General features: G+C 37.1%; 1 pseudogene; it reads left to right on the top strand.

The window, feature by feature from the left end:
- The first annotated feature begins 5,472 nt into the window (after positions 1-5,472).
- LOC132162902 (cyclic nucleotide-gated ion channel 1-like) lies at positions 5,473-23,630 on the top strand (annotated as a pseudogene).
- Positions 23,631-25,080: the final 1,450 nt, after the last annotated feature.

Consider the following 25,080-nt stretch of genomic DNA (forward strand, 5'->3'; position numbering starts at 1 on the left):
CCCTAAAGCTAGCAAAAAGATCAAAATGCCCCTTTATATTTCTCAATATGACAAAAATACCTCTAAAATTTTAAAAAAATAATTTTTTTAAAACGAAAATTTTAATTTTTTTTTTAAAAAAAGGTTTTTTTTTTTTTTTTTTAAACGGAAATTTTTATTTTAAAAAAAAAACTATTTTTATTTTTATTTTTTTAGATTTTTTTTTTAAATATGTTTTAAAAAACAAAAATTTTATTTTTTTAAAACGAAAATATTTTAATTTTTTTAAAACGGAAATTTTTATTTAAAAATTATAAAAAAAAACATTTAAGAAAAAACAAAAAAAACAAACGAAATTTTTTCAATTTTTATAAAAGAAAAATCAAAATTTTTTAATTTTTTTTCTAATAAAAAGATTTTTTTTTATTTTAGGTTTTTCCAGAAATTTTAGTATTTGTTTTTTAAAAAATTTACTAAGGGTAGTTTCGTCATTGAGGGGTACATTGACAATGTTTTGGTAGTTTGGGGGGTACATTGTCGCAATTGAAAGTTTGGGGGGGACATTGTCAATTGAGTGGTAGTTTGAGGGGGGTATCTAGACTTTTCCCTAATCTATAATTGTATAGGGTTCAGGGCTGCAATGACTCTCATATATATGAATTGAGATCCCCTCTAATTGGAGAGAAATTAGAGATTCTTTAATTGTTAATCGTAACCCTTCATTTTAAATTCAATGGTTTATAAAATGTCAGTTGCTTTTATATAACCGAGGCCTTAAATATAGTTAAATCATAAATGAAGGTTGAAAAGAAGAATGTATTAATTGCAACCATCTCAATTAAGTCAGTACTGACTTATATATATATATATATATATATAAGTCAGTACTGACTTAATTGAGATATATATGTGTGTGTTTCTCGAGAGGGGATCGATAACCATTGATGCGATGTGGTTCCTCCCACAACACATTTCGTACATGGATTTATGAAACTGCATTATTCGTTGTAATAGAATCTACCGCTGTGAGTTATCGATGTACGTAACATTATTGAACTCAATATATATTCTATTCCCACATGGAAAATGTCATTTCTAAATATATAGAACTCCAAGAACAGGTTTACGTAGTGGAAGTTTCTTATCTAACGGTTGGCAATCTCCAGAATATACTCCAAAAACTGGTGGAAATTTAGAATATACGTACTACAGAACAAGAGGATGACGTTTCTTAATTTTTCTCCACACATGTAATGGCTAGCTAGCTATCCAACGATCGAGAGCGTAGCCGTGCATTAGCCTCCTCATGTTGGGAATCTTGAATTTTCCTGCACTTTTGGACAACGGACCCTTGGCAGTTAGTTCAAGACGTCAGACGTGACCTGAGCGAATTTGACTTTCATTTCTTATATTATTTTTTAATCATTTTATTTTGTTGGAAAGTTCCTACTGTTTTTTTTTTTTTCACTACTGTTCAACTATTGAATTAATAACTGTTTTTTTTATTAGCTTAAAATTTTAAAATAAATAATTATTTAGCATGCATATTAGAACAGAGGTTCTTAACTATTCAAAGGGACTTGAATATGTGGAATCCATATGTGAGTCCCACATATTTACTAAAGAAAAAAATAATACAAGAGAATAAAAATAAACATTTTTATTGATTAAATTATTAAATTTTTTCTTTTTATCTATTTAAAATTTTAAAATAAGTAATGATGGAATAATTGTCGTAGGGCTGACTTCACTTTTGAATGAATATGGAATTTTCATCGGTTGCCAAGAAAGACTTGAAGGATGTCTGTGAAAAGAAAAAAAAACAAAAAGGAAAGACTTGAAGGATAACTATCGGAAAATAAATAAATAAATAAAAGGAAGACCACACAGTTGGTTTGGTTGTCAAAAATAAAACAAAAAGGAAAGACTTGAAGGATATATAACGAGTCTTAAATCCTACAACAAATCCAATTGCTGCCACTCTTTGCTTAATTTGTCCAGATCCCGGCCCGTCTCCCTTGCTCTCCTCGAGTTTATCAGGTTCATTTCCCTGTTTATATAATCTCTAAGATGACACAAATTTTTAACTATTTTTCCTTATTACATTTCCTAAACAACGGGGTAATTTTTTTTAATTGGGTCCCTTTTACATACCCATGAAATATGTATCTGATGCCAATTAAGCATTAATGTTTCTTGGTCTGAGTATTTCCATTGAGTATGCTATATATTGTTAAATATATTGGATAATATATTAGAAGCGGAAGAAAGAGAGAGAAGAGAGAGAGAGCGAAAGCATACAATGGACTACATTGTATTGACTCTTATAATAATAATGAATACAGAGGCCTCTATTTATAGAGAGGCAAGTAACCTAATAGATTAAGGAAATGTAAACCTAGTAGAATAAGAAAAGGTAAACCTAGTAGACTAATAATACCTAAAGAAGTAAATAACAAGTAATATTCTTAACATCCCCCCTCAAACTCAATGTGTAAACTTGAGTTTGGATAAACGAAAAGGGAAAGAAAAAGGAATTCGCCGAAAAAAAAAACTGCTTGTGCCGAAACAATTGCCGAAGTAACACCATAAAAGTTGTTAGAGACCGGTGGATTCTGCCTGAATTTGAGCAATGCATTTAAGCTGGAGCTTGGTTCACTTGGTAGTAATTTGACTTGAAAACCATTTACTACTAATGAAGAAGCTTGCCTAGTCGACTGAGAAAAGCAAGGCCGGTTAAAAGGGGCTTGTTTGGCCCGTAACCCTTGGACCGTCTCGCCTGATTGGCTGAGCTAAAGTCTGACCCAAAAATTCTAGCTAGTAGACCGTCTCGCCTGGTCAGCTGAGATAAGCAGGGCCGGTTGAAGAGGCTAATCATGCCTGAAACCCTTGGACTGTCTCACCTTGTCGGCTGAAGTAAAGTCTAATTCATCTAACTAGTAGATCGTCTCGCTTGGTCGGCTGAGCTAAGTAAGGAGAAAAATGGCCGGTTGAAGAGGCTATTCATGCCTAAAACCCTTGGACCGTTGAAAGGTCTGACCAAAAAAAAAATTCTCACTAGTAATGGATCAATGGCCTAGAAGAGGCTGCAGTGATCGGTGATGGCGGCATTTGACAAGGCATAAGTGGGCAGGTTGAAAGAGGCTTCTTTGGCCCGAAAACCCATGGACCTGAGGAAAGATTGCTCTGACCTGAGAGTGCCTACCGCAAGAAGAATGAACCGGATTGAACTGCGCCAAAGAAAAGGCTATGGAACCGAATTGAACAAGCATGAACCAAGTTGAACCACATAAAACAAACGCCTAAATTTGGAGAATAATATTGTTTTCTACCATATAGAGATGCCAAAAGCAAAAATAGACCACAAATTTGAAATCAGGACCAAAAATTGAGTAGAAAACACCTGGTCAACTTTTTCAGTGGTCAAAGTCAACGGTCAATAGTCAAAGTCAACGCTACAAAAGTCAACCATGTCAAGGTGCTGACGTGGCAGATCGGGCTGACGTGTCACAAGGCTGACGTGGTGCATAGAGCTGACGTGGCGCTGGCACTCTGGTGTGATGGCGCGTGCGGTACACGCGTGAACGAAGGTGGCGTGGTCTTAGCGCGTGGATCTGATGTGCGGAACTTCTATGGGCGCGTGGAGGCGCGTGCGGCGTCGTATGGAGGATATGGAACTTATTCTGGAATCACCGAGATGAAAGCTATCGATCGGTGGCCATGGAGAAGTGATCGAACCACCGTGGCGGCTGGTGGCGGAAGGGCAGTGGCGGAATTGCCAAAAATTTGGGCGTCGCGTGAGGGCGTGTGGAAGCTCAGATGGGACTGAGTGAGGCAGCTCTGTGACGGTTGGCTTTCGGGCTTTCAAGCGGTATAGTGATCTGCTGAAAACTTCGAGGAGAAGATAGAGAACCGTGAGGGACAGAGGGATGGATGCGCCGAAAAACGTCAAGGACGTTTATTGGAGGCCACAGAAAGGTGGCTCTAATACCATGTTAAATATATTGGATAATATATTAGAAGCGGAAGAAAGAGAGAGAAGAGAGAGAGAGCGAAAGCATACAATGGACTACATTGTATTGACTCTTATAATAATAATGAATACAGAGGCCTCTATTTATAGAGAGGCAAGTAACCTAATAGATTAAGGAAAGGTAAACTTAGTAGAATAAGAAAAGGTAAACCTAGTAGACTAATAATACCTAAAGAAGTAAATAACAAGTAATATTCTTAACATATATATTAGCGATTTTACAAAAACCTTTGCTGCTTCATATCATCATGTACGTCTTATGCAGCAGATCAAGTCTTACGTTTTGCCCTGAAATAAATCACGCACAACTTGCGAGGCGTTGCATGCACTTTTTTTTTTTTGAGGTTGCACTTTGATTAATATACGAGAAGTGTTGTTTGTCGGATCTGTTGTTGGAATATGAATTATACGATTAAATACATAATTTCTTATCTACCTTCAATTTTTTGAATAATTAATGATTTAAAATCTATTTTCCTGTTTTTCTAGAGGAATCTAAATACCGTTGCATGTCGTTCTTATAGTTGGCAACGGCTATAGATCAAAGGGACGAGGTTAGCATTTTATACTTCTTCTTCTTCTTATTTTCTAACTTATATATATAGGCATTTCCTTATACTTATAGATAGGAAAAATTACAGTTTACTCCTAAAGTTGACAGCGTTTTTCAATTCGAACACTAAAATTTTAATTTTTGCAATTCACCCCCCAAAGTTCCAAATTTTTGCAATTTGATCAATTGTATCCAAAACTTCTCATATTGCCCATAATTTTTATTTTTTATATTTTTTATAAAAAATTTTAAAAAAAATTCGGGGTGGCCGTAGCCACCCCTTTGGCCATCTGGCCATTTTTGAACCCCCAAATTTGTTTGTTTTTTTTTTTTTCATAAAAAATTTTTTTAAAAAAAATCAGGGGCAATATGGAAATTTTGGGATAATATTGGTCGAATTGAAAAATATTGGAACTTTGTGGGGGTGGATTGCAAAACTTGAAACTTTAGTGTTTGAATTGAAAAATGTTGTCAACTTTGGAAGGGTAAACTGTAATTTTCCCTAATAGATATGATTATTATCTTTAAAAACATCTCAAACTCAAAAGGATTTAATTTGTAATGCTATATATAAGTCTTCTTAGAGTCCTCCTGGAGTCATCCCAAATATTATGCATGTGGCTTTTAAAATTATCAATAGATCAAAGTTCAATACATCACACCTCAAATTCAACGGTAATTTTAAAAGTCATATCACGTTTGGGAAGACGTCTCTAAGATGACTTTAGGAGGACTTATAACATTACTCAAGTCGACCAGTCGCATACAAATTAAAATTACAAACCATGCAATCCAACCTAAGACTGCAACCAAATCCAGGTACATGTGTTGAACAAAGAAAAATATCAATATCTGATAATTTGTTTCTTATATTCTGTTTAGGGACCAGGATTGATATATATATACAATGAAAAATACAATTCTTCAGCCAGAGGGGCGACTTCGTCGACAATGGAACACGATGTTTCTACTGTCGTGCGTGATTGCTTTAACATTGGACCCTTTATTCTTGTACATTCCTGTGATCAATAAAGATAACAAGTGCTTGGCATTCGATAAAGGACTAAAGATTATAGCTATTGGTTTCCGATCGCTCACCGACATGATTTATGTTGCGAATATCATTTTGCAATTTATTAGCCCTTACAAAAATGAGAGCTTACACGGAGCTGGAGGAAACGAGGTAGTCACTGATGCTTGGTTAATAGCAAAGAGGTACATCTTGTCCTACTTTCTAATGGACATTCTCGCTATTCTTCCACTCCCACAGGTAAATGCCTAATATTAAATGTTATTTTACACGAGCTCTTCAAATTTCGAAATTTGTTAACCGCGCGTGTTTGATTGTTTTGAATTATATGAAACTCTGATCACCATTATTTACAATCACGGGTGGTTTAGGGTTTAGGGCTTAGGCTAATTGTTGGTTATATGTTTAGATCGGAATTAAAATTACCAATTTTAACTAATTATTTTGGTTGTGTTTGAAAAGCATATACCTAAATTTGACATGGATAAAATCTAACCAAGTTTAAGCTTCTTGCAACACTTTGGTGATGCGCAAGCCATTTTGATCGAACTTGCTTTGTGGATGACTAACTTAATTTAGAGAATATGAAGAAATTTAATTAGAGAATTAGTTAACCATTCAACTTGACATGGGTGCTTAATTATTGATCAAATTTGTAATTTGCATTGCATTCAGAAAATTTGTTTCACCCATGTATACAAAATCTCATTATTTACTACGAATGGAGATCCACTGCAATATCTTGAGCATTTCACCGGTGCAATACCTTTTTATTTGGACCATGCATTTATTTAACATGAATACCCATATTGTTACAACAAATAATAATAATAATAAAAAAGGTGGCTTGCAATGCAAAGTGTGGTTGTTAGGCTGGTCGAACCATGCACGCACCCCCTGTTGCCAAATGGGTAAAACCAGATGAACCAGAAGACTGCAATACAGGAGCATGCATGCATCTTAATTTGAAACACGTGACGTGGGTCTAAGCTAACTGAGATAACAAACTCAACTGACTAATTAACTAATTAAGTTAGTCAACTATTTACAACTAAAACATGATCTTAATCGCTTCACTACTTTCTTATAAAGGAGAGGTTTCAATTATGTTATAATTAATCATTCGGCTCTAGTACGTTGTGACTATTGCGATATTTCAGTGGCACAAATCATGAGAATTTCAGCAGTGTCTCAGTGCAAGTAGATCCTGTATTACCATATATAGTATATGACTCTGCATTGGTTGGTTATAATCACTATATAAATCATTGTGGGCCGGATGTACGTACGTAATATAATATGTGTTGGAAATTGCCTTGAAGTAATCAAGCCATGAATCCCACATGGGTTAAATGGTTGGTGGAGTTTAGCAACCAAGACGTCAAATGAATAGTATATGGTTGTTACACTAACCAAGACGTCAAATGAATAGTGCATGGTTATTGCACCAATCAAGATGTCAAATGAATAGTGTATAGTTGTTACACCAACCATAGACTTTCATGTTTCTCACCAACCCTTCTGCTCCTATATAAGGAGGGCTGCATAAGAGAGTAAATTATCTCCGAATCCTTTAACAGAGATCCTAAGGAAGAGCTTATTCAATGTAAGGAAGAGAGAAGAGAGCTAGGGAGGGGAGGGGATGGGCAAGAGAGTGAGTGCTTTGTCCTTAATTCAATTATCACTTGTATTGAGATGAGCCTGTGAGGCTTTTTTCTGGGTAAAGTGTATTTGGATGGTATGAGCATATACTGTGAGTTGTAAAAATTTGCTCATAGTGGAACTCTCTTGTTGGTGGATGTAGGCCAGGTTTTGGGCTGAACCACGTAAACTCTATGTAAATGTGTTATTGATGTGTGTTCTCGTGTGTTTTCTTTCCAAACTTGTCTTTCGCATAAAGGGCTGGAGAAAATTGATTGCCAATTTATTATCAATTTCCTAATAATATTTTAATGGATAAAGAATATGTGGTATTAATTATAAACAATGACCAACCTAATACTCTTACGGGCACGTACGTGATCATTGTATTAATATTTTGTGCAGGTGTTAATTCCAAATATTTTCTCAGAGAAGGCTAGCTCGAATTTTTTTAACACAAGGAACTTCTTGAACGCTGTTGTTTTCTTGCAATATGTACCTAGAGTTCTGCGAATCCATCTCTCTCGAAAAATACTTATCGGGTCGGGCAGCAAACTCATTAGGCATGCATCGGTTGAAGCTGCATATAACTTATTTCTCTATGTTCTTGCTAGTCATGTAAGTTTGATTATTAATTTCATATTCCTTTTCTTTAATTTATTCGTTTTACCTCATCTTGAATTTTTCATTGCTTACTTCAAAATTTTCTTTTATAAGTGCTTGAATTTTATTAAGGTTTCCTTCATTTTTTTTTATTAACATTATTTTGGGTGTCAAATGAATCGACCTTAATGAATTAAACTCATGCATTAATTGTGCAAATGGTTTATATCCATAATCATGTCAATAGCAGCGAAAAGCTTTTAGGGGTCGAGCTTCATGATAAACATGGCACCATTTTTTTTTTTCAAAACACAAAACATGTTATTCTTAAAAGAGATCGCTATATTGATGGTTTGGACTTGAAGAATGGTTTTGAGTTTGTGTTTGACGGTTAGAGTTTGATCTTAAAACTTCTTTGACCTTCTCCTTAATTCTGAATTGTGGCCAAAGAGTGTAGGCTTTAATACATAAGGACCCTAATAAACATGAAATCATAGTTTAAGGTAGGGCTTAGAAACCAAGTCTTACTATGCTAACACTTAGGCTTCGTTTACTTCGACATAAAATGGTTTTCAAAAAATGATTTCTGCATTTTACGGTGTTTATATTGACGTAAAATAGTGGTCAATGGAAAATATTTTCCTTTTGACCGAAAATTCTTTTTTAATTTTCGGAAAATAGTTTACGGTTTTGAAAACCGTAAATCATTTTTCGACTATGAACATCTCATTTTTAAATTGATAGACCTTATCAAGACCCGCCCAGAACCATCCGGAACTTGACCGGGACTTGCCCAGGACCCGCTCGGGACCACGCCAAGACCTGTCCGAGACTTGATCGGGATCGGACTGCGACCTGCCCAGGACCCGCTCGGGACTTGACTGGAACTCGCCCTTGACTTGCCCGAGACTCGTTAGGGACTTGACCAAGACTTGCTCGAGACCCGCCCAGGACTTGACCGGGACTTGCCTGGGACGACGTCGGGACCTACCCGGGACTTGACCAGGACCCCGCCGGGACTTGACCGAAACCCTCCCGGGACTTGCTCGGGACTTGATCGGGACCCATCTGGGACCTGACTAGGACTTGACCGGGACCCACCTAGGACCCGCTTGGGACCCCACTGGGACCTGCCCGATACTTGACTGGGACCCGCCTAGGACCTGCTTGGGACCCCGCTGGGACCTGCCCGGTACTTGACCGGGACCCCGCCGGGACTTGACCAGGACCCGCTCGGGACCTGATCAGGACTTGTCCAGGACCTATCTGGGACCCGCCTGGGACTTGATCGAGACTTACTTGAGACTTGACCGAGACCCCGCCGGGACTTGCCCGAGACTTGCCCGAGACTAGATTGGGACTTGACCGGGACTCACTTGGGACCTAACCAGGCCCCGCCTGGGACATTCCAGGGACCCGTACAGGTCCCGTCTGGGACTTGACCGGACTTGCCCGAGACTTTCACCGTTGGGCCTCAGTCAAGTCCCATAGGGGTCTAGGGCGAGTCCTGGTCAAGTCCCGAGCAGGTCCTAGTCAAGTCTCGGGGGGTCTCGGTCAAGTCCCGGGTCTCGGTGAGGTAATGAACGGGTCTCGGTTAGGTCCCGATCAAGTCCTAGGCAGGTTTCGGCGGGGTCCCGGGCGGGTCTCGGTCAAGTCCCGGTCAAGTCCTAAGTGGGTCCTGGTGGGGTCCTGGGTGGGTCCTAGTCAAGTCCAGGGCAGGTCCTGGTCAAGTCCCAGTGGGATCCCGATCAAGTCTCGGGTCCCGGACGGATCCTAGTTAGGTCCCGATCAAGTCCTAGGCGAGTCCCGGTCAAGTCTCAGGCAGGTCCAGACGAGGTCCCGAACAAGTCCTGATTAAGTCCCGGGCAAGTCCCTACGGGGTGGTCAGGTCCTAATAGGGCCCCGAAAAAGTTCAGGTGAGTCTCGGTCAAGTCTTGGGCAGGTCTTGGGTGAGTCCTTGTCAAATCCTGGGTAGGTTTCTGCGGGGTCTTAAGCAGGTCCTAGGCGGGTCTCAATCAGGTCCTGGGCAAGTCCTGGGCGAGTCCGAGTCAAGTCTCGGGCGAGTCCCGGTTGGGTCTCGATTAAGCCCAAGGCGAGTCTTGGGCATGTCCTGAGCGGGTCTTGGTCAGGTCTCGGCGGAGTCCCGGCCGGGTCCAGGGTTGGTCCCGATAAGGTCCCAGGCGAGTCCTGGTCAAGTCCTGGGCAAGTCGTGGGTGGGTCAAGGGCATGTCCCGAGTGGGTCTTGGTCAAGTCTCGGTAGGGTGCCGGGCAGGTCCGATTGTGTCCTGGGCGGGTCTCGATCAGGTCCTGGTGCGGTCCCAAGTGAGTCTCGGCGTGGCCTAGTCAAGTCCCGAGCATATCCCTCGCGGGTCCCGTTCGGGTCTTGGCGGGGTCCCGGGTAGGTCCGGTCGGGTCTTGGCGAGGTCCCCGGTGAGTCTCGATCAAGTCCCAGGCAGGTCCCGGGCACGTCCAATCGGGTCCCATATGTTTCTGGGCACGTCCAGTCAGGTCCTGGGCAGGTCTAGGCAGGGTCCCAAGCGGGTCTTGGATGAGTCCTGATGAAGTCTCAGGCGGTCTCGAGCAAGTCCCGAACGGGTCCTGGTCAAGTCCCAAGCGGGTTCTGGTCAAGTCCCTATGGGGTCCTGGGCGGGTCTTAGCATAGTCCGTCGATTCTAAAATGAAATGCTCAAAGTCGAAAAATGTAAATTATTTTCCTAAAATTAAAGAAGTATTTTTGGTCGAAGGAAAGATATTTTCGGTTGACTATTATTTTACGTCGCACCAAACACTTAAAAATACATAAAACATTTTCTATAAATCATTATATGGCGAAACAAACGGAGCCTTAAAAAATAAAAATAAAACTCTCCCTCTTCTCCCTTCTGCATTGATTTTTTTTTTTAAAACAAAAACAAAATAAAATAGAATAAACTAAAATAAAACTAGTACTAATTGGCTTAGGACACTTATGATCATCTCATGATTTATTTTACGTTACCATGCATTAATTTGTTCCACTAAAAAGTTGTACTTAATTACACTCTCATATTTATTTTGATTAAATTAACAAGAGCTACCTTAACTTCTTATAATTGTATTTGAACCCTGCATAAAATATTTGTAGTGAAATGAAAATCAATAAACAAAATATGGCCATGCATAATTTCCTCTGGCATTTCCACGGAAAGTGTAGGTCCACTAATCTCGAACTAGACCATTTATATCATGTTCTCAAAATCGTATTACTGTCTCCGTCCTTTTAAATGGAACTCATATTTTCTCATATCTGGAGTGTTCTTACCTTCTTTTAATATTTTTCTTTAGTTTTTGTTTGGATACCTGTAAATTTACTGATCTTTAAGAGACTTGCTGGCCTTGTAGGTATTGGGTGCCTTTTGGTACTTTTTTTCTATCGAACAAGAGACGGCTTGTTGGCAACTAGCATGTGAAAGTCATATTGGATGTAACAGAAGCGCTTTGAGATGCGAACACAGTTTAGGAAATTACACATTTTTAAATTATTATTGTCCAGTAAGTCCACCAAATAGTACCTTCTTTGATTTTGGAATATTTCTTTTAGCCCTTCAATCTGGTATCGTATCGTCAACAAATTTTCTACAGAAGTTCTCCTACTGTTTCTGGTGGGGCTTACGAAATTTGAGGTATGCCCATTAGGCTAGCTTTATCATTAATTCCACAACATTTTTTATATGCTTGTCATCAATATTAAACATATCATCCAAGGCTAAATTATAAAAATGGAAGAGTTTCGGTTAATCTTGCACATTTGCTGAACCATGCAGAGAGCAACATGATACAACAGGAGTGTGTGCAATATCCTGATTTCCTAATATTGCATTTTTTTTTCCTTCTAAATTAAGACTATATTGCATTTATTCAGATGTTTTTGTCGTGATCACAAGAAATAGGGAAAAAAAAAAAAAAAAAAAAAAGGGGGGGTGTTGGGGGTGGTGTGGGTGTGGGAGGAACGGAAGAAGAGAAGAAATCCTTCATAAGCCAATTAGCTCAATTGCAGCTCAAATATGAAATTACGTTAAAAGATATATATATATATATATATATATATATATATACAGCTCTCATTGTTTAGAGGATGGTCTTCTAGCTGTTTGCGTATGATGAGTCCTATATACATGCAGCTAGCTCTAGTCTTAATTTATATTAATTAATAATTACTAAATAGTAAATACATCAATGTTGTCCTAATTTTTGCAGTTCTTTTGGTGAAAACCTTCAAACAAGTACTTCTTTTTGGGAAAATTGCTTCGCATTTAGTATTGGGATCTCTGGATTGTTACTGTTTTTGTACTTCATCGGAAATTTGCAGGTTGGTGCTCACCATATATATATATATGATTCCCTCCCGTATTTATTTTATTTTGCGTGTGAGCTTTAAGGATGGTTTCTAGATTCTATTCGTACGCATAATAGGACACAGTATGTACAAGCTAAGTACTAGGATAAGTCATCTAAAAGGCCAACTTTGAAGATTAATTAACGAAACAATATGGTCATTCACACTATCATCTTCTCTACCTTTTGTCTTATTTTGTTTGTTATTTTATTTTTTTCTTCTTTTTCTAAGATTAATCTTGGTGCCCCTCTTTTTCTTTATTTTGTTTCTTGAAACATTGCTTGAGCTATATCAATTCAATCGAATGGCCAAGAAACATTCTTTTAACAAAATCTTTATTAGTTTGTGAGATCAACATTAAAGTTTTTGGGTTAAAAAGGCTATATGTGCAGCTCATGAGATGTTATGCATTGATAACCATGAACAGACGAAACGGTGCCTTTTGTTGTCCATACATGTATACATACATATCTAGTATTTTGAAGTCACATGCAACCACATCAAAAAGTGGACACATCATACCCGTACTTTTCTATGTAATTCCAATTATACCCTTCAAAATAATAATATTAAAAAAATAAAAAAAAATTTAGAAGAACAAACAACCTCCTCAATAGTCAACCCTCACAGAGGAGGCTTTCTTTTTTAACTTTTATTTTGTAATTATTTATTTATTTTTATTTTGAAGAGTATAATTGGATTTTCAGAGAAAATTATGAGTATGATGTGTCCATTTAATTACACAGCTAAGCGATTGGCTGAGGTCACATAAACGCCATCAGCAATTTGAACAAATTAAAAAGTTGACACATGAAGTGATTTTTAAAGTAAATAAAACCTAAGGAGTGATTCTTTTCTAAAACAAATTAGGGAATAATTTTTTATTTTTCCTAAAAATATTGTAGTTCCTTAACCATTAAATATAAGAATAAAAAAATATAGTTATTTTTAAATATACTATAGGTAGGGTAGGGTTGTAATTGAGTCGAGTCGAGTAATATTGAATGTTCTAGAGTTTAGTTCATTTATTTTCAAACGACCTTGAGTTTGTAAAAGCTAAATTTATGTTTTAAAATATTTATTAGATAATTAAATAAATTGTAATTTTCATTTTTATCAGATTTAAGTTTTGAAATAAATAATAATTGTTGAAAAATTGGAAATAATAAGAAGAGGAATATTCAACTTAATAAAATAACTTGCTTACATGAGTATTTATAGGATACAAATGACCCTTCTAACTTCTTCACAATAACTGAATTCATTTACATCTCTTATAACTCTAATGTAACTCTTATGTAAAATAGCTTTTGAAAAAATTAAAAGATACAACATCTTCAACTCACTTAGTAACATATGGAAATATGAAATGAAAAGACTCAACTAAATGTTAACATTAAGTTTAATATTCAACAATAATTTATCTATAGAATTTGGTAAATTGAAGTGGTTCCAATATTGCAGATTTTCTTGCAGTTCGAGACATCTACGCGGTTTGAGAAGAAAAAGGCAAAGGAGACTATGAAAGCTAAAGAGCGAGACATTGAGCTGTGGATAGAGAGAAACCTGCAGCCCTCTCCTAGTACAAAACAGGAGATCATGTCCAAAATTCATCGCCTGCTGAAAGAAAAGAAAGACGTTGACGTGCATAATATGCTGCCTTATCTTCCCAAGGGACTTGGAAGGAACATTAAGCGCCATATCTGCTTACCATTAATAAGGAAAGTTAGTCCCCTTCCCCGGCCCATTTCTATTTTATTTTATTTATTTATTTTAAGTTGAGTAGATTGTGAAAGTGCTGCGTGGATGTAAATCACATTTATTTGTTGTTAGGTGAGACTATGTTTTGTAAGTAATTATATTTGAAAAGTTTTAATTGTATTAATATTGAGTACTCCTTTTGAAGTAATAGCGTAGAGAAATGTTACACTTATTTTCATTTTTTTATATAATTTTTTCACACGCCTAAGTTACTTTTAAAATCACAATTGAATCAAAATCTAATATAAATCCATTTCATGTGTTTCCTTAAATATTACAAGCCGTTTTAATTCTTGACAATGAATTTCTATACATACACCTTCAAAAAATTCAATCATTTTCTATTTGATAGTAGCGTTCTCGTTACTCCTCTTTTGCTTGTGCTAGGTGCCACAGCTTCAAGGACTAAATGGCTTACAGTTACAATTGATGATCTGCGAGTATCTGAAGCCAGTGCACTACAAGCAGCACAGCTACATTGTCCGGGAGGGAGAACCACTTGATGCGATGCTCTTTATAACGCAAGGCATCATATGGAACTTCACGACCAATAGTGGTGAGAGAAGCGCCAATTGGATTGAGAAAGATAGTTTCTATGGAGAACAACTTCTAAATTGGGGGTTGGAACTCTCTGACGTCGCCAACCTATCCAACCTCCCAGTGTCTCCCAAAAGTTTGAAAACCCATACAGAAGTTGAAGCCTTTGCTCTAATGGCCAGTGACTTGAGGACTATAGTTTCCTGGCGGCTTAATAATGCAGCTTGTGTTATACAAAAAGCTTTCCGTTCTAGATCAATACAATAATGAATAGTATCTCATGCTCTTGGTGTTTCAAGACTAGTTCAAAAGAGACCTTAAGTTGTCTACCGAAATCTCCGTTGGTTTTCCTATGACAGACTTGATAGTTGTTTAAATTATAGATGATTATTCACAAACAACTGATTATGATAAAGATAATGACAAAGGATCTTTGATCAAACAGAAACTCTTGCAGGAACAAGAACTGAAGTGAATTACTTCTCAAAGATAATTTGTATAAAATTAAGTTTCTATCAGTTATTGATTTTGTAAACAAAACAATTTCTTTATTATTATAAATAAGAAATACTGCCATATGATTGAATGGCAAGAAAACACAAAAATTAAAGTGTTCTATATGGTATCAGAGCTAACAGGTTAACGCCAATTGTTAGATCGTAGATTACAATTTTCCTTTATGTTTCGAGCACGTATTCCGACGACAACCAATCAGAAGGAATTGCCGATCTACTTTGTCCCTAGTAGATCTGCACAGATCTGCCTCCCAGGTCTCATATCCAGGAGGGCTATTCATCAAATTGATGTTAGCAATGTATTCTTACATGGTGTTATCAAGGATAATATCTATATGCTCCAACCTTTAGGATTCACACATCCCAACTTCCCCAGTGTAGTTTGCAAACTGCACAAAGTTTTAGTTTTATATGGCTTAAAACAGGCACCAAGGGCCTGGTTTGCTCAATTGAGTTCACGGCTTCATGAACTAAAGTTCAAAGATTCAAAATCTAACTCATCTCTCTTTATTTATAAATGCAATGGTGTTACCATCTTTGTTTTAATATATGTTGATGATATCATCATTACGAGCTCCCACCAAGCGGCTATTCCAAGATTTATTGCTGACCTGCAACTATCCTTTGCCATCAAAGATCTTGGACCATTGCACTTCTTTTTAGGCGTTGAAGCAATTTAGACAAACAATGCTCTTCATCTCTCTCAACAACCATACATATATGATGTTTGCCAAGCCTATATCCTCTCCAATGTCAGCTTCTTTCCCTTTAAGCAAGTTTGATGGCTCCACAATCACTGATCCCTCATTATATCGCAGCACAATGGGCTCTCTTCAGTATCTATCCCTCACATGGCTAGATTTGTCATTTACCGTAAACAAGATATCACAATTCATGAAGGAACCCTGAGACACCCATTGGACAGAAGTCAAGCGCATCCTGCGTTACTTAAAGTTCACAAGTGATCATACATTCTCAATATATCGCTCATCTTCACATTCTCTCACAGCATATTCAGACTCTAACTGGGCGGGATGCCCCGATGATCGTCGATCAACTTTTGGATATTGTACCTTTCTCGGCAGAAATCTACTCTTATGGAGTTCAAAAAAGCAGCCCATGGTGTCAAGATCTAGCACCGAATCTAAGTATAAAGCCTTAGTAAATGCCTCATCCGAATTGGTATGGATTGAAGCTCTTCTCTGTGAACTTGGTCAGCATTTCTAGCATCCTCTGATTTTATATTGTGACAATATCGGAGCCAGGTATCTCTCCTCCAATCCTTGTTTCATGCACAGACAAAACATATTGCCATCGACTATCATTTTGTTCTTGACTTAGTGGTTGCCAAGGAACACGACATTAATTTCATCTCAGGAAAAGACTAAATAGTTGACATCCATGTGGAGAATTGTATGCAACATTAGGTTTTCAGGTGTTAATGAGGCCTGTTGAATCTTGATTCCTCTTTCTTTCTGAAAATTCTAAAAACGATTCCAAACGACACCTATTCAAATGTCTAGGTGATTCACAAATATTATGCGGAATAAGATCTAACCTAACAGTAAATAATCAACCAAATACAGATATGTAATGAAAATCAAGAACACAGATATTTGGTTACAAAGAGGAAACCATTTAAAGAACTCTCTAAATGTAAAACCTCTCCGGGACAGCCAAACCCAAGAAATCAATCCACTATAAGAAGAATAAGGAATACAATAAGGATTACAAAACCTTTGCAATTGACACTTCCTTGCACACGACAAGCGACCCACTTGACTTCTACCGCAGAAGCCCTTTCCAGAACATCTGGCACAATTCTTCTATATGATTTCCTTTTACCGGAACTCCGATAGACTTCTCAATCGTAGATTTATCAAAAGAATAACTAAAACTCTAAGAGATTCAATTTAACGCTCACCACATATGATCTCTCTTAGTACAACCTCGACGAACTCTCTGGGGTAAAAAATTCGTACATCTCTATTTTATAATGATGTATAGATACCCCCGACAAAACCCTAGACTTAACCCACTTAAAATCACATTTTTGGGCCTAAAAGGTACGGGGTGTCCGGACAGGTTAATGCGCTGTCCAAACAGGGCTTTGCGGAGCAAAATTTGAGTTTCTGAAAATACGGTCCGGACCCGGGGAAGGCATGTCCGTACATGGGTGAAACAGCATTTTGGAAATGCTGTCCAGTCTTGATCAATAGCTCCGATCGATGGGCGTTTGTGGTCCGATTGAGCTAAAATTTTGCAGGGACGTTCATAACACATGAATCTGCATTATGGACGGTTTGAGTTTGTGAACAGTAACCTCTGCATTTTGGAACTAAATTAAGCCAACACAAGAACTAACAAACTCCCCCTTTGGCAATTCAGTGACAAAACCAAAATGCCGAGCTAATCCCATCTTCTCCCCCATATTTACTCCTCCTTTTTGTCACAGAATGACAAAAGATCTTCATATTTTCTGAAACACTTAACAAAATACATCAAGGTATATGTGGAACAGGAATACAGAAATAAAACTCAAGATCACAAAAAATGACGTAGAATGCAAGATCATGAACACACATCACCAAAAACTCCCCCTTAACATATGACTCAATAATCAACAAGAAGCAAAAAAATGCGAAACATGTTTCTCCCCCTCAAAAGTCAAATGAACACAAATGATAACACATCAATGACTCATGTATTGCACAATGAATATCCCAAACATGCTCCAAATACGCAAAATATACATGAGACTAGAAATGACAAGAAACTCATATTGCTTAACCCAAGCAAAAAAAATGTTCAATTCAACCCATACTTGTGTGGTGTGTGTGTAAGCCATCCAAAGAGAAAAAATTTTAACTTACAAAATGAGGAGAAAGTTTCACCACCATGAGGTTTTGACAAGTATATCAAATCAAAAGTCAAACCTTATCATACTAGGGCCTAGCCACTCTCATCTTATACATTTCTCTTTGTAAAACATTTTGCACAAGTTTGACACAGTGAAACAAATTCCTTTTGGAATATGATCTTTTGATTTTATTTGTTTCACTATTTTGTTTATTTTTCTCTTTGAGAAAGTGTCCTTAAACTTTTGGTGCTTATCACAAAAGAGAAAGCAGAAATTTTTAAGCCCTAGGTTCAACTAGCATATGGTCAATTTGAAAAATATGACTAGTCAAAAACACCTCTGGTAGTTACCTAACATACCTCACTTTTTTAAAAAAATTATCTCAAATTAAGCTTAAGTGTGAATAAGTATTAAGCATAGGTAAAACGTACCACATACGCTCAAGCTTTAGGTAACCACAAAAACAAGTCCATTGAAACAATTTTTTATCTCATGCATATTTAGAATATTCAAAGACGCAAGGAATTAAATCCATGAAAACAACATGAGAAATTAATGGACTATCTGGGTACATAAGACAAGAGAGAGAAAAGAAAAACAACCAAATTAAAATATTTTTGTCTTTTTGAATTTTTGAATTTTTTTTTTTTTTTAAAAAAAACACACAAAACAAAACATGTTAAAAGAAACAAAACACAAACAACAAAAACAAACAACAACAAAATTTTAAACCAAAAAAAAACAAACACCCAACACTATGACCCTAGGACACAAATATATATATAAGAAAAGTTTGTCCTAGGCATGCAATGTGCCCACCTAAACTAGGTGAGTCCAATACCACTCCCCCTCAACGGGTGAACGGTATCAACATTCTTAACCCAAACTTTCTTTATTTTGGGAACAGAAGTGCGACTCTTGTCCAAGTTATTTAATTGGGTGATAACACCCCTTAGCATGTTGAATAATTCCTCATGACTATCCCTAGAATAAAAATAATCTCTTTTTGACTCATGATTATTCAACTGAAAACAATTAGGGCGAATATGCCCAATCTTACCACAGTGATGACATGTAGGAATGAACCTTTGAGAAGGTTGGTTCCTTGCAAGGTAAACAAAGTTGGAGTTGCTTCTAGGTAAAAAATGCTTAGCACAAGAGTACTTACCTTTCTTACCCTTCTTACCTCTTGAGGCCGCAGTGGCTGTTTTCTTCTTTTTCTTTAAGACTTCTTTTCCTCTTCTTCTTGAAGAGTGAACAGCAACTAGCTTATCTTTATCCAATGGCTCTTCCAAGTTTTCTGTTTCAACAAAAACTTTCTTAGAAAAAGAAGTAAGGTTAGAGGAATGAGCAATAATCTTGTCAAAATCAATCCCAGGTTTATCACAAGTAGATTTTTGGGTATGCAAAATTTTGTCAAGATTATCATTAGAGAATTTTTTCAATAGAGTTTTGGATTCCTTTAATTCATTATCTAATGACTCAACTTTATTAGCAAGATCATGATTTTCAGATTTAAATGTTTTACACAAATCAAGAGAATCACTCAATTCACCAATTAGCTCATCTTTATCATGTTCAGCCTTTTTGAGTTTCTTTAGATTCTTGGAATTAGTAACTTGTAGTTCAGAGAATTTCACAAACAACAAATTATAAGTCTCCTGAAGATCAATTTCATTATCAGAATCATAATCAGAATAATATTGTTTATCAGAAGACATAATAGTTTCACAAAAATTATTATCAACAGTTTCGAAACAATCAAGAGTTTGGGACATTTAGAATGTATATAGGATCACACTTAGGAATTTAATCCTTTGACAGAGTGAACCCGCTCTGATACCAATTGAAAATTCTAAAAATGACTCCAAACGACACCTATTCAAATGTCTAGGTGATTCACAAATATTATGCGGAATAAGATCTAACCTAACAGTAAATAATCAACCAAATACAGATATGTAATGAAAATCAAGAGCACATATATTTTGTTACGAAGAGAAAACCATTTAGAGAACTCTCTAAATGTAAAACTTCTCCGGGACAGCCAAACCCAGGAAATCAATCCACTATAAGAAGAATAAGGAATACAAGAAGGATTACAAAACCTTTGCAATTGACACTTCCTTGCACACGACAAGCGACCCACTTGACTTCTACCACAATAGTCCTTTCCAGAATATCTTGCACAATTCTTCTATATGATTTCCTTTTACCGGAACTCCGATAGACTTCTCAATCGTAGATTTATCAAAAGAATAACTAAAACTCTAAGAGATTCAATTTAACGCTCACCACATATGATCTCTCTTAGCACAGCCTCGACGAACTCTCTGGGGTAAAAAATTCGTACATCTCTCTTTTATAATGATGTATATATACCCCCGACAAAACCCTAGACCTAACCCACTTAAAATCACATTTTTGGGCCTAAAAGGTACGGGGTGTCCGGACAGGTTAATGGGCTGTCCAAACAGGGCTTTGTGGAGCAAAATTTGAGTTTCTGGAAATGTGATCCGGACCCAGGGAAAGCATGTCCGGACATGGGTGAAACAGCATTCTAGAAATGCGGTCCGGACCCAGGGAAAGCATGTCCGGACATGGGTGAAACAGTATTCTGGAAATGCTGTCCAGTCTTGATCAACAGCTCTGATCGATGGGCGTTTGTGGTCCGATTGAGCTGAAATTTTGCAGGGACGTTCATAACACATGAATCTACATTATCAACGGTGGAGATTGGATTCTGAGAACAGTAAACTCTGCATTTTGGAACTGAATTAAGCCAACACAAGAACTAACACTTTCATTTTCAGCCCCATGTGGAGAATTGTTCTTATCACCTCGAGTGGTGCATTTCCTTGTATTTCATGTGGAATTTTTCATCTCATTATGATGTGTATCCTTACTGTATTCTATGTTGAGTACATTGCAGTTCAATTCTGAAATTATTGTTGATAATTATACTAGCGTTTTTTCCCCTGTTCTTCACTTGTGAATTATTGTCTGATAGTTTTTAGTTGCTTCTTTTGTTTTGGCCCTTCTCTTTTCTGGTAATTTATGTGTTCCATGCTTCCCTTATTCTCATTAGATTCTCAGGTGTAAATGAGGCCTGTTGAATCTTGGTTCTTGTTGCTTGTAATTTCAGCCCCATGTACTGGTCTTATCATGTGTAGCCTAAGGCATTTTATTATATTTCATGTGGAGTTTGTCACCTCATATGATATGTCTATTCTTAATGTGTTATATGTTGAGCACATTGCAGTTCACTTCTGAAATTATTCTGACAATGTATACTTTTTGTGTGTGTGTGTGTGTGTGCAGTTCTCTTGGCCAAAATCTTGCAACAAGTACCTATGTCTGGGAAATCTGCTTTGCAGTTTTCATTTCAATTTCTGGCTTGGTATTGTTTTCATTTCTGATCGGGAACATGCAGGTTGGTACAATTTTACTTCACAGCTTTTGGTCATGTATTTATTTTTGTGAGCATTATGATGAGTTCCAAAATTTTAAGTTGGATGCTTACTAGCTGATTGTATGGACACCTGTTACATTCTAAAGGATTTCTACCTCAAAGTTGATCCTTTATATTTTTGACACTTGGTCATGCATTGTTTGATATATCAGAAAACACAGCTTTATAAATTCAACGAAAGTCTATTATGGAGTGGTTTAATTAATGGGATCGATCTCAGTTTTAGTCTAGGTTATGATGAATTCAACTTGTTTAGTTTTAGTCTAGGTTAAGGTTATGATGAATTCAACTTGTCTTGAGCAGACGTATTTGCAATCCAGTGATCCACAACTACGAGATTGGAGGAGATGAGAGTCAAGAGGCGAGATGCAGAACAGTGGATGTCACACCGTTTGCTCCCTGAGGATCTGAGGGAGCGGATTAGGAGATACGAACATTACAAATGGCAAGAAACTAGAGGTGTTGATGAAGAGAATCTGCTCCGTAATCTTCCCAAGGACCTGAGAAGGGACATAAAGCGCCATCTCTGTTTGGCGCTGCTCATGAGAGTGAGTTCCTCCCCCTCTATAACTTTTTTCTTTATCATCTTGCTGGGAGTGAGAACAGAATCTTTGATCATTAAATAATATATTTTCTTCATCACATTTATTCTGCTGAAATTGCACCAAGGCTGGCATGAGCAGCCAGGCTGCAATGAATGTGTAATGAGATTTCTATGGGTGGTACTCTTTGGAGTTATTTGGTTGCTGTACTTCAGCTTGTTGGTTTATTAGGACATTAAATAAGAACAAAAAAGAAAGTGTATTAGATGCAATTTCATCTTTCAAATGTGCAATTATTAGGTAGGGATTATCCATGGGTGGGACAAAGGCCCTGTCTATTCCTTCGTGATTAATACTCATATTGAAGCATCAAATATGACCGACATCTTTAGCAAATTCAGATGGTGTTCATACTCTCTAATTCACATTAACAGGTCATGACCTCATCTTTAGCTATTGGTGTGACAATTCTAGTAATTTCGTCTGCTTGAAATTTTTGATAGTATTAATTATTTCGAAGTTACTAAGCCAGTTGCACTGATTGGATGGATTATTGACTATCCCGGTTTTTTTTGGGATTGATTGATAAGTTGCACCTAGTGGGAAATGAATCCACGACTTTACCCTCCACCTTGCAACAAAGGGAGGAAGTAACCATTTGAGCTAAAGCTCATTGGCATCCTGGTATTTGTGAAGTCAAAATGACAGCTTTTTCAAACGACATCACCCCTCCACCTTCCTACTGCTACCCTTATTTCAAAATTGATTAATATGCCAAATGAACAGGTTAAGACTGTCTGCAGTCCTGCCTCAAGGATTATTATTGAAGATCTTCAACATGCTTAAACTTTGATGATTTGAGACATATGAAACTTGTTCTTTTTCGTAATTGGATAGATAGGCCCTTTGTTTGGAAATAGACTTCACTGTTAATTCCAATCGTGCTGACTGGTATTAATTTGGATTCCTATTCACCCTCGGTAATTGCTAAATCTAGGATTGATTCTCATTAATTATTTTGGATCTATTTAAGGTGCCAATGTTTGAAAAGATGGATGAACAACTGTTGGATGCAATGTGTGATCTTCTTAAGCCAGTGCTCTACACAGAGAAAAGCTACATTGTTCGGGAGGGAGACCCAGTTGATGAGATGCTCTTCATCATGCGAGGGAAGCTATTGACCATGACAACCAATGGTGGAAGAACGGGTTTCTTCAACTCTGAATATCTCAAGGCCGGTGACTTCTGTGGCGAAGAACTTCTTACATGAGCTCTAGATCCCCACTCCTCATCCAATCTTCCCATCTCAACAAGAACTGTACAAGCCCTTACAGAAGTTGAAGCCTTTGCTCTAAAAGCGGACGACTTGAAGTTTGTAGCCTCTCAGTTCCGGCGGCTTCACGGCAAGCAACTTCGCCACACTTTCAGATTTTACTCTCAGCAATGGAGGACTTGGGCAGCATGTTTCATACAGGCAGCCTGGCGCCGCTATAGTAAGAAGAAGCTTGAAGAGTCTCTCCGGGCGGAGGAGAATCGGTTGCAAGATGCATTGGCCAAGGCTGGCTGGATCTCACCAAGTTTAGGTGCCACCATTTACGCCTCAAGGTTTGCTGCTAATGCACTTCGCGCATTGCGGCGCAATAATACACGGAAGAGGGTGCAAGAGAGAATCTCACCCATATTGCTTCAGAAACCAGCGGAGACCGATTTTACTTCCGAAGAACAATAGGTGGACTATCCCTAGTGATTTACATGCTTGGTTTTGTTGTATTAAGGGTGAAACTAGAAGAATTGTTCTTCTTCCGCACACAAATAGTGGAATTACATTATGGTAGAAAGTCACATTTATTGGCTGTACGGTCTGTGTATATTATGCTGTATATTGAATGATTTTTTTTTTTTTTTTTTCTCCAGTCATTCTGAAGTTTCATACATTATGCTGTATAGATTCTGTATGTTATCCTGTATAGATTCTAAAGTTTCAAACTAAATTCAATATAAGAGCAATGTTAATTAATTGATTCTCGTATAACTGTTATACAATTGATATGGCACATATTGTAATATCAGTTCAGTTGAATATCAATTCAGGTGTATGGCAATTGTACATGAATTTGGAGAAAGTAATTACTTTAAATATAAAGAGCAACGAAATTTTGCCAACCACGATAAAACTAAGTATAAATGAGAATATTGGGCATGTCACCCATTTTCTATGTATAGCGGTTAAATAACTTATATTGTTTAGTTGATTTATTTTGGATTAGTTGTTTCAAGGGAATGGTTAAGATTTATTGTTGTTAGGCTATCCAAAATAACACAAATTTGGGGTTTTTTTTTTTTTTTTTAATTGAATAAGAAAAATGGTTACAAGTGAGGATCTTTTTCACTCCTGATCTGAAAAAAAATAAAAATGTGGGTGATCTTAATACCGAAAAATGAGTGAGTTCTCCAACAACAGATCCAACAAAAACTAAAACAGTGTAGAAATAATTACAAATTGTAGAAAATGGGTGAAGCGAGTGACCCGATCCTCTCAAGGGACTGCACAAAACAGTTACAGAAGCAAAAAATGCACAAATTAATACGAACTTATCCGAACCCTCACTTACAACCATCAACAACCACCTAAAGGAATTATGGGACTCACTATTTGAACTCCTTAAAAGAAAAGAGTTATGAGGCTCACGACATCGTAAATTATTTGGGATAGATGTCTTACAACTCATCTTTTAAACTATCAAAATTTTTATGGTAGTAGGACAACCTAATAACATATCTTCCTGCAAACGGCACATGGGAAAGGAAGAGTTAAAATGATTTAAAATGACTGCAGCTCGAATCTAAATCAAAGTTTGGATTTCAATTTGTCTCAGCCATTGACTTTCACCTATTATTATGGATGAAAGACGGTACAATAGAGCACATCCATCGACGCAAAATAAAAATAGAGCACATCCATCAGGCCCTTTTTTTTTTAATCCTCTATATATATATCCCAAGAAATGGTTAAAGAGGAAACGAAGCAAAAGAAACAGTAGTTGATGTCCCAAGAACCGGGTCCATCTCATTCTCATGTCTTTGACTGGGAGAATTGTAGAAGCTGTGCAGTTTTGTATGTATAAGTTGAACTCTAAGTCAACGAATAAATTACATTATAATAAAGTTGGAGTTTACTT

The sequence above is a fragment of the Corylus avellana genome, chromosome ca1 (genome assembly GCF_901000735.1).
Source record: "Corylus avellana chromosome ca1, CavTom2PMs-1.0".
NCBI classification, from domain to species: Eukaryota; Viridiplantae; Streptophyta; class Magnoliopsida; order Fagales; family Betulaceae; genus Corylus; species Corylus avellana.